Genomic DNA, 16,572 nt, shown 5'->3' with positions numbered 1-16,572 from the left:
CATTTACTTCTCCTCCTCACATAACACCACACAACATTTTCCTAACAAAGAGGACACCAAAAATCTTCTCCCCCTTTGATCATCATCAAAAAGAGAGGTACAATTCATTTTACCAAAAAAAAATTTCTCCCCCTTAATATAAGATTCCCTAGTGGTGAGGTAAGTGTGTGTTAAACACAGATACCAAAAATATTTGCTAAACCATAACATTGGAAAGCCTAGAAGGGCTTTTTTGCAAATACATAGAATGCTGATTTTTAAGAAAATGTCAAATAATGTAGATCAATCAATCAATGCAAATTTTTAAAATGAGCACAAAATATTCATGCTTGTAATTTAAGCATGTTAAATGTATCCAAACAACTTGGTAAAGAGCATGTATATAATTTGGAGCATTCTAGGAAAATTCAAAGGACTATTAAAAATTTTGCATGGTTTTCAATATAGCATATAGTATTTAGGATTCAACATGCACCACTACCTATTCAATTATTCAACATGTATTATAAAAATATTCATAAAGTTCAACCCGCATGCAATGGATTTCAAGTCATGATCATTCAACATGCAAAGACTTATAATTACCAATGAATTGCCATGCAAATGATTTTTTTATCATGTATCATTTATAAATATTCATTAATGACAATGTGCATGAATCAGTCTAAGTGACCACTTAAGGTTAAAACACTAAGTTCAACTTGGTCACCATATTGATACTACATAAGACTTTCAAATGTATTTAGAATTTTAAAATAAGTCTTATGAATTCTTAATTTCAGTCAACTAGCTAGCATGTACGTCTAAAATTGATCAATGAATTCAACATGCAAAACCCTAGTCAACTACCAGCATGCAATGCACAAATGTGCATCGGCCAAGCAGATGACGTTCAAATCAGGCATGCAGTTCAATATATCCAATCAAAATAAATTATTCATCAAATAATATAACATTTAGAAAGTAATAGATAGTAAGCGCTCAGTTCACACAAAGCATCCAATATAAAAAAATAAGATATTTCTAAAACAAACACAATACACTGAAGTATTTATTAGATGAACTTTAGATTTGCTGCTTCCCCTCAATTATATAGCCCAAGCACAAAAATTTTATGATCTTCAGAATATATTAATTATTTAAGCTTTAAGATGAGTTTAGGGCTATATGTCTAAAGTCTATAATTACTTCCCTAAAGCTCAATTTTGTATGATGGACAAAATATGCTATATTTTAAGATATTCATACAAAACCATATGTATATAACATTTAAAAAATTATTTAACTAGTTAAGATCATTTGTTCATTTAGGGGGTTTACTTAATTATGCAATAGCCAATACTATCATATAATAACCAAGCATAATGATATATATATGTTGAGCGAAATAGATTGGATGTTTCACTAAAGTTCTCATATTGGCTTGATTTTCTGAAGGTTCTTAGTATAATAATAATGTATATAAAAATTTAAAATTTTAAGTACAAAACACTATTTAAGCATTTAAAGCATTATTACCCCTTATAACCTAACAAGAATCTTATGAGTAAATTTTTATTTTTTTTTAAGATATCTCATAAGATAACATGCAAATATAACCCATGATTCAATAATGAATTTAACATAAGATATAAATCATGAATGAGATAAAGTATAAGGAGGAAGATATACTGTTTCAATTAACTTGCCTTTATTTGAACATGCTCTTAGAAAATAAGAGACATGTTCTTCTAATTTGCCACTAATGGGAAGGTATTCCTCAAACATATGATATCACAAATAAATGCTTCATTTTAGAATGTCACTTGTTGTGATGATTATTTTTACTAAAATTCAATTCTTGAATGCTATGTCACTACAAAAAATCAAGATATTAGTGAAGGATCAAATCCGTCACTAATACTTTTAAATTCATTACTTATAATATTAGTGATAAATTTATAAGTATGAGTGACAATTTTAAATTAGTTGTTATATCTACTGTTACTATTAATTATTAATGACGAATTTTGAAACCGTCACTAATAATATAGTATTAGTGATGGATTATAACCGTCACTAAAACCCTAATACTGTCACTATAAATTCTACATCAGTTCGGCTTAAAATCGTCACTAATAATATAGTATTAGTGAAAAATTCAAAATCGTCATTAATAGTAGAGTATTAGTGAAGGATTCAAAATCATCACTAATAGTAGGGCATTAGTGAAGAATTTCAAAACTATCACTAATACTCTAATATTAGTGACTGTTTTGAATCTTTCACTAATATTATACTATTAGTGACGATTTTGAAATTTGTCACTAATGTCCTACTATTAGTAACGGCTTTGAATCTTTCACTAATACTTAAAATATAGACAATTATTAGTAACGGTTTTAAAATTATCACTAATAATTTTAAAATTAATCTTTTTTTTAATCATTAATTTCTGTAAAAATCAGTAATTACATTTTCGCATACAGAACATTAAATCATAATTACTACAAAATTCATAAATTATTTAAAATTCTAATTTAAATACAAATACAAATACATTATTCAAATTCAATTAAAATACAGAAATTTCATCTGTTCAGATAACCAAAAAAATACAAAAAAAAAAAAAATTCAAATTCAAATACAAATACATTATACAAATTCAAATTAAAATACATAAATTCTATTTGTTCAAATGACAAAAAAAATTACAAAAAAAATAATCAATAGCTGCATCCGACTATAGTGCATGACATCGTACTGATATTATGACAGTTGCAAACCCTACAAATTAAGAACTATGAAAAAAAAAATTAGTATACATTTTTTGAACAAATATGTATACGTACTATAAGTATCAATGATTTGATAGTAAAATAATCGAATATTCAAACATAGTTAAAAAAAATGATACAATTTTAAATAGTTAAGTTTTATCAATTTAGAAAAAATTTGACAACATTTCATCCATAAATAGAACATTTTCCATAGGGATATGCTCCAAACTTGGGGTGTTTACAATAAACAGTTCACAATAATCCAACTAGTATTGAATTTTATCAGTGCACAAGAGCTTTATATAATAAGCATTAAATAATGTAATGTGTTCATGCATCCCACAAATAATCTATATCAGAATATAGTTTTATTAAAAAATAGAATGTGATGTTCATGATTTATATGAATTCCTTAGGACTAAAAAACAATTATAATAATCATATAATGCAAATGAATTCATGATTGATAAAATTTTTACTTAGCAAATGTAAAAGTAAATTTAGAGATGAAGTTCAAAATTCATTTAAACTTCACTCATCCTTTTAAAAATGTTTTAACATTCAACACACTATAATCATTCTCACAAATATGATATATGACTTTAATTATTTTAGAAAAAAATTCAATAAATTATCGCCAACATGTCATCAGTAAATAGAACATTTTCAAAACCTGTAAGTCACAAAAGCATGCAATTCACAATATTTTTGCATCATACATATGTCATTTAGATTAAGACTTGCAACAACTTAAAAGTATATCTACCAGCAGGCAATACACATCACTGCATCAGCCATGCAGATGACGTTCAAATCAAGCATTCAGTCCTAATATTCACTATCAGCATGCAGTTCACAAGATATATCAATCCAAGATGAAGATCAATCTTCTTTTATCATTCACTCATCCTTTCAAAAAAAAAATTTAACATGCATTATATCATAATCATTTTAGCGCATGTTTCATTGACTTTGATAATTTTGGGAAAAATATAACGAAATTTCAGCAACATGCGGTCTATAAATAGAACACTTTCTCATCCTACATATCACAAAAACATACACCAGATATCGTAAGAGTTTCTACAGCATGCAATTCACATGACACTACATCAGTCATGCAGGTGGCATTTAGATAAAATAACATGCACCCCTAGATCCACTACCAGCATACAATACACAATATTGCATTAGCCATGCAGTTGGCATTCCATACAAACAACATGCAATCCAATAGCTCAAAAGCATTTAAACAGAAATGACTATCCATCAGATAATATAAGCATTAAGCAAAAATAGGATAGTAAGAGTTGAGTGCAGTGATCAAAAGCTAACTATCCATCAGATAAATTTAATCAATCAGTAATATATGGATAGTATGCTACAGTGTTGTTCTTATGAAGACATATAGGCATAAAATAACATGCACCCCTAGATCCACTACTAGCATTAAAACCCTATTTCTCCATAAAAAGTGGAAGAAGCCTCATCATCACCAACACCCCCCAACACCACTTTTTTGAGTTTTGTGGGCTACATTCATTCATACAGGACCCACTCCCACACCTTTATATATATATATATGCATCACATTATGTCCCCCTTAATCATTCTTCCGAAATTATACCCGAAGACTAAGTGATGACATTATTTTTCTATATATATATTATATGCATATATATAATCATATAAAATTGATTATGTAGTAATAATGTCACTTGTTTAACTAATAAATATATATTTGACATGTCATTGAAGCCCTCAAAATGTCCCACTCTTGGGGTTTTTTCCCTGAAATGCCGCACTCTCCCTCAGCCTTGTTATCAATACCATAGAATTTTTTTACCTAAGTTTCATCCAGTCTTCAGTCAAATAGATCCTAATTCAACGTTTTGAAAAAAAGAAATTAAATCTAAATAAAATCTTAAGCAATCAAAAAGAAAATATAGAAGATTGAAACCTTAAGAGCATTTTGGATAATCTGAACACCAATCTCCTCCAATCTGCAAAGGAAAATTTCTATACTATTTTTGCACTTTTACTAGTGGTCCATCATATTAAAGTAACACTAAAGGAAAGGCATAAAAGTATCTCCAAACCCTAATGTGAGTTAATTATTTTCTTCTACTCCTATCCACAGGAGAATTGAATTAATTTATTGCCTTTAGTGATACTGACCTTCAAAACAGCAATACCACTAGAAAACAATATATGGGCATGGATGCGTAGTAGATGACACAGTTGTATGTTCAGCAAACACAGCATGTTGTCCAAGTAGATCATGATCTGCATTAAAGCAAAACTACATCAGGATACTTATACATAGTTGCTACCTTTTGCTGAAACAGAAGCATAAACTACTACAGAAGTAACAAAGAGAAAAATCTTACATGCAGTTGATGAAAATTCTCCTTCACTGCAAAATAAAAATGTATGACATCAGAGAAAGATTCTTGTATCTGGAAACAGCAAAAGAAAACAAGCAAACAAAACTGAACTCCACAGTTAGCATATGGTCTAAAAAAATCATTTTAAATTACTTCAGGGAAGCAAACTTCTTGACTAAGATGTTGCAGTTAAATAATTGTAGCTATTCACACCACTGCCCGGTAAACATGGCAGTACTTCTGCAGAAGCCTAAATTACTATTTGTAAAATACAACCCAATTTGTTCAGTATCATTCAAATAAGAATTCAATAAACCACAAGCCAGCACTTACATAATAGGAAATACTCTTAAGAAATGTTAATGGCACAAAACCTTCAATAAATCCATAATCACACAACCATTAAATTAAAAAGAAAAAATGCATCCTCCAACCAATAGTAACTTCAATAAACAGATAAAAAAAAATTATATATAACATAAGAAGATGACAAAACCTTTATTCCAGCATGAATCTTGTTCAGAATAAGAGTTTCCAGAGCATCACTTTCCACGTCTTCAGCAACAATCAGTAAAGGCCTTTTACTTTGAGGAATATCAATTAAATTGCATAAACAATAATATCATATAACATGTGAACTTGTAATAGGCGATGAAAATAACAACTCACCTTCAAGGCCAACTCCAATACTTTCACCACTGCATTTAGGCTGGATATTTTTTTCTCATGGATTAAAATTAAGGGATCTTCCAGTTCCTGGAGAAATAGAAAATATCCTCCATTAAAACTGCCCATGAAATGGAGAGAAGAAAATACAAAACAAAAATGTAAAAATAAAATGCATGTATACAGAGTATATGTTGGGGCGCCATATCTGAACGGAGGATACGATGAACAAGCTTCCTCTGAAAGAGAGAGAGAGAGAGAGAGAGAGAGAGAGAGAGAGAGAGAGAGAGAGAGAGATGGATTGCTTCTTGAGAGACTGCAATTACTAATAAGTCAGGAAAACACCTGAGCAGTTATATCACGTCAAAACAATTTCATATGCAATTAACATTCAAGAAAATAGACAAAATTAACTCAACAATAAAAATATTTCGCACTTATTAATTTCCGGTTGAGCACAATCAACTGCAATTTAATTTATCGAGATGACAACGGCTTCTGAATCGGGAGAAGAACAGGGAAATATAGTCAGCATTTAACTTTAAAAAACAGAGTAGATTTCAACCAAAAAACATGAAGTATAACTAGCGTCATCTATATATGTATCATGGCCATCTGAGTCTCTAGGTTTCAACCAAAGTAAAGCAATTTGTGCGAGGCCGCATTCGCCGAACGCTAGTGCCTGCACTTCAGCAACACGGCCCAACGCCCGCTTTTTGATGGATCCATACCAAGTCAAAGCAGACGGCTACTGCTCCTTCAACATCTTCAGCGCCGGCTACTCCTCCATCACCCTTTGCTGCTCCACCTACTCTACCGGACGTGTTGACATTTAGCCACCGCCTGTTGAATTTTTGCTCCCCCTTGTGTATATATATATATATATATATATATATATATATATATATATGTGTGTGTGTGTGTGTGTGTGTGTGTGTGTGTGGAGTTGTGAATGGTGTGGTGTGTTGCAGCGTGCATAAGAGTGCAGAGTGTGAGAGAGTGTGTTGCAGTGTAAGCTGCGTGAAGTAGAGAGATTGTGTAGAGAGAGAGCTGTAAGAGTTGAGTGAGAGTTGAGTGATTGTATCCTCCTCCTCCTCTGTTTTTTCCTAGTACATAGTAATCTCTTACTCTCGTGGACGTAGGCCAGAATTTGGCCAAACCACGTAACTCTGGTGTCAATATTTGTGTGTGTGTGCTTTGTTTATTTTTCTCCATTAATTACTTGATCTGTAAAACCCCAACAAAGTGGTATCAGAGCGTATTGTTGGAGTAGAATTTCAGATCGGAGAAAATTCCCAGATTTTGAGCCTCTATCCAGTAGCTCAAAATTTAATTTTGAGGCTACCATCAAACTCCACTCGTCGAGACGAAGCAAACGGTGTCAACCAGAGCTCCAAATGATTTCGAAAGATGCTGCACGCACCTACACGCGCCGCCAACGTCCAAGGGACATTTCCACGGGCCAGACGCACCTACACGCGCCGGCAAAGGGTCGGCTGGTCACCCGACGCGCTCCCACGCGCCGATGAAAGCCTGGCAAACAAAAAAAGGAGGAGATGACGGCCACGTCAGCGCCACGTCGCCCGGGACCCGCGCAGCGTCAGAGTCCAGTCAGCGCCACGTCACCCGTCCACGTCAGGGCACGTCAGCCGGGACCCGCGACCAGTCAGCGCCACGTGGCGCCTAGTCAGCCACCCAGGCAGTGCCACGTAAGCGTAGTTGACCAAGAGTTGACCAGTTTGACCAAAGTTTGACAAGGCTTTTCAAAGCCATTCCAGGTCCGTGTTTCGAACAACTTAAGCCATTTCTAGGGTTTTCGACCGTTCCGAACGCAACCGTACATTCAGTTTCTCAAGATTCTGCCCCAATTTTTCTGTACGAGCAAGTTAGTGCTTAAAAATCAATTAAGGAGTTAGACTCGGGTATGATCAAGCTCACGGCCTCCAATTACACTCTGTGGAGGTCTCGGATGGAGGATCTCCTTAATTGTAAGGATCTGGCAGATCCTTTGGATTATAAAGGTATGAAACCAGATTCCATCAAAGATGATGATTGGAGAAGAATGAATAGGAAGACCATTGGTCAAATCAGACAATGGATTGACCATAAGGTATATCATCACGTCGCACAAGAGACTGATGCTTATAGTCTTTGGGAGAAGCTGGAAAACATGTACCAGGCCAAAACTGCTCGCAACAAAGCCATGTTAATGAGACGGCTTGTTAATCTAAAGTTAAAAAGCGGACCTCTATAGCTGAACATACTAGTGAGTTCCAAAACCTAGTAAATCAGCTTTGATCTGTGAAGATGGATCTTGGCGATGAAGCAGAAGCATTGCTGCTTCTTAGCTCCTTACTGGATTGCTGGGAGATATTGGTTATCACTCTCAGCAATTCAGCTTCTGACGGCAAACTTACCATGGCGATGGTAAAAGATGCCTTATTCAACGAAGACGTCAGGAGAAAAGAGACAGGTGCAAATTAGTCACAAGTCTTTGTTATTGAAACCAGAGGCCGACCTCAAAGTACCAGTACCAGAAGTCGAGGTAGAGGCAGAGGTAGAAGCAAATCTAGAGGAAGGTCCCAGGATCACGGCAGATTTAGTGATGGTAGAAATTGGCAGAGAGGAAAAATATCTTGTTACTATTGTGGCATTGAAGGTTACATGAAGAAAGATTGTCGAAAATTTCGGCGGGATCATGGTCAAAGTAGCCAGCAACAAAAGAAGGAGGAAGGTGAGAACTCGGTCACCTTAACCCAAGATATATCAGTCTTTTCTATTGATGAAGATGCATGCTGTCATATTGGGAACCAAGACACTGAATGGGTGGTAGACACAGTAGCCTCCTACCATGCCACTCCCCACAAAGAATTCTTCACGATGTATAAATCTGGAGATTTTGGTACAATAAAGATGGGGAACACTAGTTCTTCCCAGATCGTGGGGATTGGAGACATACAGATTGTGACCAATATTGGTTGCACCATAACACTAAAGGATGTTCGACATGTCCTAGACCTTCGACTCAACCTTATTTCTGGGGCAGCCCTTGATAAATAGGGCTATGAAAGCTACTTTGGGAAAGGTGCTTGGAAATTATCAAAAGGTAATTTGATAATAGCACGAGGACGCATTTGCTGCACATTGTACAAGATGCAAGTGAAGATTTGTACTAATGCCATCAATGCAGTGGAAGATGAAGCATCACCAAACTTATGGCACAAGAGACTCGGACATGTGGGTGAAAAAGGGCTCCTTACACTGGCGAAGAAGGCATTTATCAAAATCACAAAAGGTATTGCCTTAAACCCATGTGATCATTGCTTATTTAGGAAATAGCATAGAGTTTCATTTAGTTCCTCGATGAAGAGAAGGTCAAAGCCATTAAGTTTGGTACATTTTGATGTATGCGGACCCATTGAAGTAGAATCAATCGGCAACAACAAGTATTTTGTTACCTTTATTGACGACGCTTCAAGAAAGGTGTGGGTATATTTTCTGAAAACAAAGGACCACGTATTTAAATATTTCAAGGAATTTCATACTATGGTGGAGAGGCAAACAGGGAAGAAATTGAAGTGCCTCTGAACAGACAATGGAGGCGAGTATACTTCCAACGAGTTCAGAGCATACTGTGCTGAACGTGGTATTAGGCATGAAAAGAAGGTCCCATGTACCCCACAACATAATGGTGTAGCTGAAAGAATGAATCGAACCATTATGGAGAGAGTTAGAAGTATGCTCAGTAGGGTTAAATTACCTAAGCCATTCTGGGGGAAGCTATTCGTGCCGCATATTAACTTATCAACAGATCACCGTCAGCACCACTTAATTTTGGAATTCCAAAGAAAGAATGAACCAGAAGAAAAGTTTCTTACACTCATCTAAGAGTGTTTGGGTGCAAAGCTTTTGCATATATATCAAATGAGCAGAGGCAAAAGCTCAACGTGAAGTCCATTCCATGTATCTTTATTAGCTATGGAGATGATGAATTTGGCTACAGATTATGGGATCTAGAGAGGAAGTAGGTCATCAGATCGAGAGATGTGGTTTTCCATGAAAACCAGGTGTTTGAGGACTTTGAATCACAAACAAAGTCTAACCAGCCTAGTTCCAGTGCTCCAGTCATTGTAACAGATCCTACACCATCATATTCTCCCACAAACCATGGAGAATTGCAGGATGATCCTTTGGAAACATATGTAGACGGTGTTGAGTAAGGGGAGCAACAACCCCCTTCACCAGAAATTGCAGAATTATCACATCAGTCAGATGATGAAGTATATCCTCCTCCAGAAGAAGTTGAGCCTAGAAGATCTGAAAGAGGTCGTGTTCTGATTCCGTCGAGAAGATATCCAGAATCAGAATATCTTTTACTCACTGATGAGGGGGAGCCAGAAAGTTTCCAAGAGGTCCAGTCTCATACTAACAAAACCAAATGGATGGAAGCTATGAAAGCAGAGGTGGATTCTTTACATAAGAATCAAACGTATGAACTGGTAAGACTTCCCAAAGGGAAAAGAGCACTAAGGAACAAATGGGTGTTCAAGCTTAAGAAAGATGGTAGTGGACAAATTGTGATGCATAAAGTCAAATTGGTCATCAAAGGTTTCGAACAGAAGAAAGGCGTTGACTTTGACGAGATATTTTCTCCAGTAGTGAAAATGACAACAATTCGAGTCATACTTGGATTAGTAGCCAAGTTAAATCTAGAGCTTGAACAAATGGATGTGAAAACAGCCTTCTTACATCGAGACTTGGAAGAAGACATCTACATGGAGCAACCAGAAGGATTTGAAGTTCCAGGGAAAGAACATCTAGTCTGTAGGTTGAAGAAAAGTCTCTACGGTCTTAAGCAAGCACCGAGACAATGGTATAAAAAATTTGACTCTTTCATGGTGAGTCACGGATACAAGAGGACTGCAGTAGATCAGTGTGCATATGTTCAGATATTTCCTGATGGTAATCTTGTCATACTACTACTCTATGTTGATGACATGTTGATCATTGGTCAGGATGTAAGCAAGATCAACAAGTTAAAGATGGAGTTGTCTAAGTCTTTTGAAATGAAGGACTTAGGCCCAGCTCAGCAAATCCTAGGCATCAGGATCAGTCGCGACAGGAAAGCCAGAAAATTATGGTTATCACAAGAGAAGTATATTGAACGGATAATCAAAAAGTTCAACATGGAAAGTGCCAAGCTAGTAAGTACTCCACTGGCTAATCACTTCAAGTTAAACAAAAAGTTGTCACACTCATCAAGGGACGAAATGTCAATAGTCCCATACTCATCAGCAGTTGGAAGCTTGATGTACGCAATGGTGTGTACGAGACCAGACATTGCCCACACTGTAGGCGTTGTGAGCAGGTTTCTTTCCAATCCAGGGAAAGACCATTGGAAAGCTGTGAAATGGATTCTCAAGTACTTGAAAGGTACATCGGGATTAGGCTTATGTTTCGGGGAAGCTGAACCAATCTTGGAGGGTTACACTAATGCAGACATGGCTGGTGATCTTGATGAAAGAAAGTCCACATCAGGTTTTTTGTTCACCTTTGCAGGGGGAGATGTATCATGGCAGTCAAAATTGCAAAAATGTGTTGCCCTATCCACAACAGAAGCAGAATATATTGTCGCAGCGGAAGCTGGGAAGGAGATGTTGTGGTTAAAGCGGTTTCTTCAAGAGTTAGGAGTCAAACAAGAAGAATACAAGGTACATTGTGATAGTCAGAGTGCACTGGACTTGAGCAAGAATTCAATGTACCATTCCCGAACAAAACATATTGACATTCGCTATCATTGGATACGCGAAGTGATGGAACAACAACTGTTGAAGCTAGTCAAAATTCATACTAAAGAGAATCAGGCAGACATGTTAACAAAAGGGGTAACTTATGAGAAGCTCCAGCTATTTAGGGATATAGCTGGGATGGACGTCAATTGAAGATTAACATATTATTCTCCTCCTATGGGTATGGAGGGGGAGAATTGATGGATCCATACCCAGTCAAAGCAGACGGCTACTACTCCTTCAACATCTTCAGTGCCGGTTGCTCCTTCGTCACCCTTTACTGCTCCACCTACTCTTCCGGACGTGTTGACATTTAGCCACCGCCCGTTGAATTTTTGCTCCCCCTTATGTATATATATACGTGTGTGTGGAGTTATGAATGGTGTGGTGTGTTGCAGCGTGCATAAGAGTGCAGAGTGTGAGAGAGTGTGTTGCAGTGTAAGCTGCATGAAGTAGAGAGATTGTGTAAAGAGAGAGTTGTAAGAGTTGAGTGAGAGTTGAGTGATTGTATCCTCCTCCTCCTCTGTTTTTTCCCAGTACATAGTAATCTCTCGCTCCCATGGACGTAGGCTAGAATTTGGCCGAACCACGTAACTCTGGTGTAAATATTTGTGTGTGTGTGTGTGTGCTTTGTTTATTTTTCTCCATTAATTACTTGATCTGTAAAACCCCAACACTTTTAACATTCACTCATCTATTTGGCAAATACGTGTGAGAGAGAGAGGGGTCGTGAAAAGAACGTCTAGAGACACCAAAGAGAAAAAAAGAAAAAAGACAGATGAGGCATACCTCTTCGCAGATGGGGCACGCCTCTCCACCGACGTCAGCAGTCAGCGCTGCTTCCAAGCGAAAGAGAGAGAAATGAGGCTGAAATTGTGGCTTATTCCATGGCACCGCCGCGCGCTGCGAAGCCCACCAATCTCACGAGCTCGGCGTCAGATTTCGGCCACTTATAGAGGTTCACGTAGGTGGTTCTAAAGAGGACCCTGGCATCGTTGACGTAGCTCAATATGCAGTTGGAACTCATTCTCAATCTGAAATGATTGATTTCTGGTTCAATCGAAGCAAGATTCTAAGAGAGTCGAAGGCTCTTTGACTTTGGGGCTATTTTGATGTTTGTGGAGTGTAGGGGGCGAAAGGGAAAGAAAGGAGGGATCCAGAGGAGGGAAAGGAGGGAGGATTGGAGGGAAAGGATTTCAGGAAATCTGCGAGTGTTTAAGGTAGACTATTAGTGACGAAACTTGAACCGTCGCTAATACCTCATTATTAGTGGCGAATTTGTCAAATTCATCATTAATATTATTAACTAAATTATTTTTATATTTTTTAAATAAAAGAAGTACTAGTGACGGTTCCCAAATCCGTCACTAATAAGGGACTAATAGTGACGAATCTTCAAATTCGTCACTAATACTTTAAAATTATTTTTTTTATTTTTTTTAAATAAAATAAGTATTAGTGACGGTTCCCAAATTCGTCCCTAATAAGGGGTTAATAGTGACGAATCTTCAAGTTCATCACTAACATTCTAAAATAATTTTTTTTAAATAAAAGAAGTATTAGTAACGGTTCCCAAATTTGTCACTAATAAGGGACTAATAGTGACGAATCTTCAAATTCGTCACTAATTCTCTTAAATAATTTTTTAAAAAAATTATTTTAAATAAAAGAAGTATTAGTGATGGTTCCCAAATCCGTCACTAATAAGGGGCTAATAGTGACGAATCTTCAAATTCGTCACTAATAAGTGTCTTTTAGTGACGGATTTAATTCATCACTAATACCACAGAAATCGTCGCTAATATTTTTCCGAAATAATTTCTAGGCAAAAAATGTTTTCTCGCAATATTTTTCGAGTTTTAGTGACGAAACTATTAGTGATGGATTTGAAACCGTCACTAATAGTGTCGTATTAGTGACGGTTGCTAAAATCGTCACTAATACCCACTTTTAGTGACAAAATTGAATCCGTCACTAATAATTTCGTCACTAAAAATCAATTTTTTTGTAGTGTGTTTAGATATTCTACTATGTATTCAAACAAGAGCATATATCATCAAAACAAATTATGTGACTAAGAAATACATCTCTTTTCCATAAGAGATGGATTTACCAATCATAGCATGTCTTTGAACTTAAATTCAAAACCTTAGTAACTTATATGAGAAAAACAAGGTATTTCCATTTAATAAGCTTGAAGCACATGCTATTTATCCCATAAACAATAGCCAACATTTTCAAAAAGAAACCAATTGATAATGACATATACAATTAAAGCATCACACTGGTTTTATAATTTGAACTCATCAATATTGACATGATTTTCAAAAGTTCCCAACAAAGTAATTTAAACAATTCAAAATTTGGGATTTTTCACTTTGAGCTCATCAAACACTTTTACCTAGGTAGGGTTTAAATATACCTAAACCTAATTCCTAATCCTAGGCCCTTACGAAACAATGCAAAGAGCTCATGTGTTTTCTTTTTGTACCCATTCCACCATAGGTCCCAAAAGGTTGGTTTTCTTTACAACTCATTCCATTTTTCTTTCTTTGTATCTAACTCCTCTAAATGGGTAAAAATATCTCATATGACGATTTCTTTCACAATATAAACAAATCTTATTTTCATGTGAGAGTTTTGACTTAATTGCATTATTTTTACTTGTCAAGGCATGACCGTGTGATTTACAAGAGGATTTCAAATTCTTTTTCGAAAAGTTATTTCTTTTAACTCCCAAGAATTTATTTGTGTTTTCTTTTCCTCTTATTATTTTACTATGATTTTCAACTTTGTTTTTCAAGAGACTATTTTCTTTCAAAACATTTTTAATTTTATTTTTCAAAATTCCTACTTCCTTTGAAGAATTTCATGGTCTTTTTGAGCTTTTTCCATAAGCTCCTCATTTTCCCTTTTTAAAGAGCAATTTTCTTCTTTCAAGATAGAACAAAGATAAGGTTCCTTGCCTTTGGATTTTGACAATTTTCCTTCCAAATTTTTTATCTTTTCTTTCTAAGTTTCATGCTCTTTTTGAGAATTTAAAACAAATTCTTCATTTTTCCTTTTAAGGGATTCATTTTCTTCTTTCATAGAAAATTCCATTTGTTTTGACAAAGTAAGCTTTTTCTCAGCATTTTTATTCTTCCTTTTTACTAAAAGTAATTCATCAAACAATTTAACACAACTATTCACAATTTCATCATATGAAGGTGCATAATTCTCCTCATCTGAACTTACTTCATCTTCTTGTTCGTTAGCCATGAAGCGAGGATGTGCTTCTTTCTCATTTTCATCATCGGTGGCTAATCCATCGATTTGATCTCAAGTAGCACCATTTATGATATTATGATCCCCATTTAGAAAATTTTCTTCATTTTGATTTAGGGGGCAATTTATCATGTCATGCCTAGAGTTAGTACAATCACAACATTCGATACATGACTCTTCTTTTTCTTTTTGTTGCATTATTTTACTTAAAAGTTTCTAAAGTTCTCTTGTGAAGAATGCAATATCATTATCTTCAATTATTTCTTGTTGATTAGCACAAGATGATTCTAAGACAAGACCATTTTCTATCTTAAGTTTTTCTAGATTTTTTGCTTCTTCAATGGTCATAGATGACTTAGGTAAAGATTGGAGAATTTTTTGAATATAATCTTCTAATGAATAAATTCTACCAAATGTTTTCAAGTTATTTATGAGGTGTGTGAACCGAGTGAGCATGGAAGAAATTTCTTCACCATCATTTAATTTAAACAACTCAAATTCTTTAACTAGCATGCATATTTTTGTTTGTTCATTTTGAGATGAGTTTCTATAGATGTTTTCAAGTACATCCCAAATTTCTTTTGCGATTTCACATTCACAAATAAGACTATGTACATCATCATTTAAACCACAAAGAATAATATGTTTTGCTTTAAAATTTAGTTCAACTAACATTTTTTCGCTTGGTGATTGCTCCAATAAAGTCTTTGGAATATCCTCATTTTTCTTTGTGATGAAGAAGTCTCCTTTGGAGATGATCTCCCACAAATCCAAGTTGTATGCTTGAATGAACACGGACATTTGATTTTTCCTCGCGTGGTAGTTTGAACCATTGAACATCGGTGGTTGATAAATGGATCATCCATATGAAGAGGTACTCACCAAATACTCCATTTGATCTTTTACGCTCTGGATTTTACTCTGATCATACAAGTGCCTCGCTTGATACCACTTGTTAGTCATCCCAACCCCGAGAGTATATAGTCTAGAGAGGGGGTGAATAGACTCTTTTCGCGGAATGCATATTTCTCTACAAAATAAAGACTCTTGGCAAAATACAAGAAATTATATCACAATATAAGTAAATTTAAATCATGCACAAGACAAACAAAATAAAGAGAAGAAAAGGGTAGAGAAAATTAACACCAGTATCTTTACGTGATTCAGCACCAAGCCTACGTCCACGCCTTGGGACCAACCCAAAGATTCCACAATCTACTAAGGAACTCCTTCACCAACGGAGAAGCCTTACAACTCGAGAACAAATCCCTACCACACTCACAAAGAGCCTTCACTCAAGAACAAATCTCTACCCACTCACGAAGAGCCTCTTCGGTTCATAAAGAACCTTCACCAAACGATTCACAAAAAACCTTTACAAGAAGATGATGGAAATACAATATGATGCTCATCAAATGAGCAAATATTAAATACAAAACAAACCTCACACTATATCTTAAGTAATGAATCAAACACAATTAAAGAGTAAGAGAGAATGAACACTTGTGAATGAAGAACAACAATGCAAAGTGCTAGGTGCTTAATTTTTGGTATAAGAAGATGTTTTTCACTAAGAATGATCAAGAGCCTTCAAAACCATGTTAATACAAGTCTAATAGCTTGTATTTATAGTCCAAGAGTCAAAGGAGCCGTTAAATAGTCGTTGGGGGGAAGAAAAGATATTTTATTTGATAAACTCGTCGT

This window comes from Malania oleifera, chromosome 1 (assembly GCF_029873635.1).
Source record: "Malania oleifera isolate guangnan ecotype guangnan chromosome 1, ASM2987363v1, whole genome shotgun sequence".
Classification (NCBI taxonomy): Eukaryota; Viridiplantae; Streptophyta; class Magnoliopsida; order Santalales; family Ximeniaceae; genus Malania; species Malania oleifera.
Note: the sequence above shows the minus strand (reverse complement) of the source record.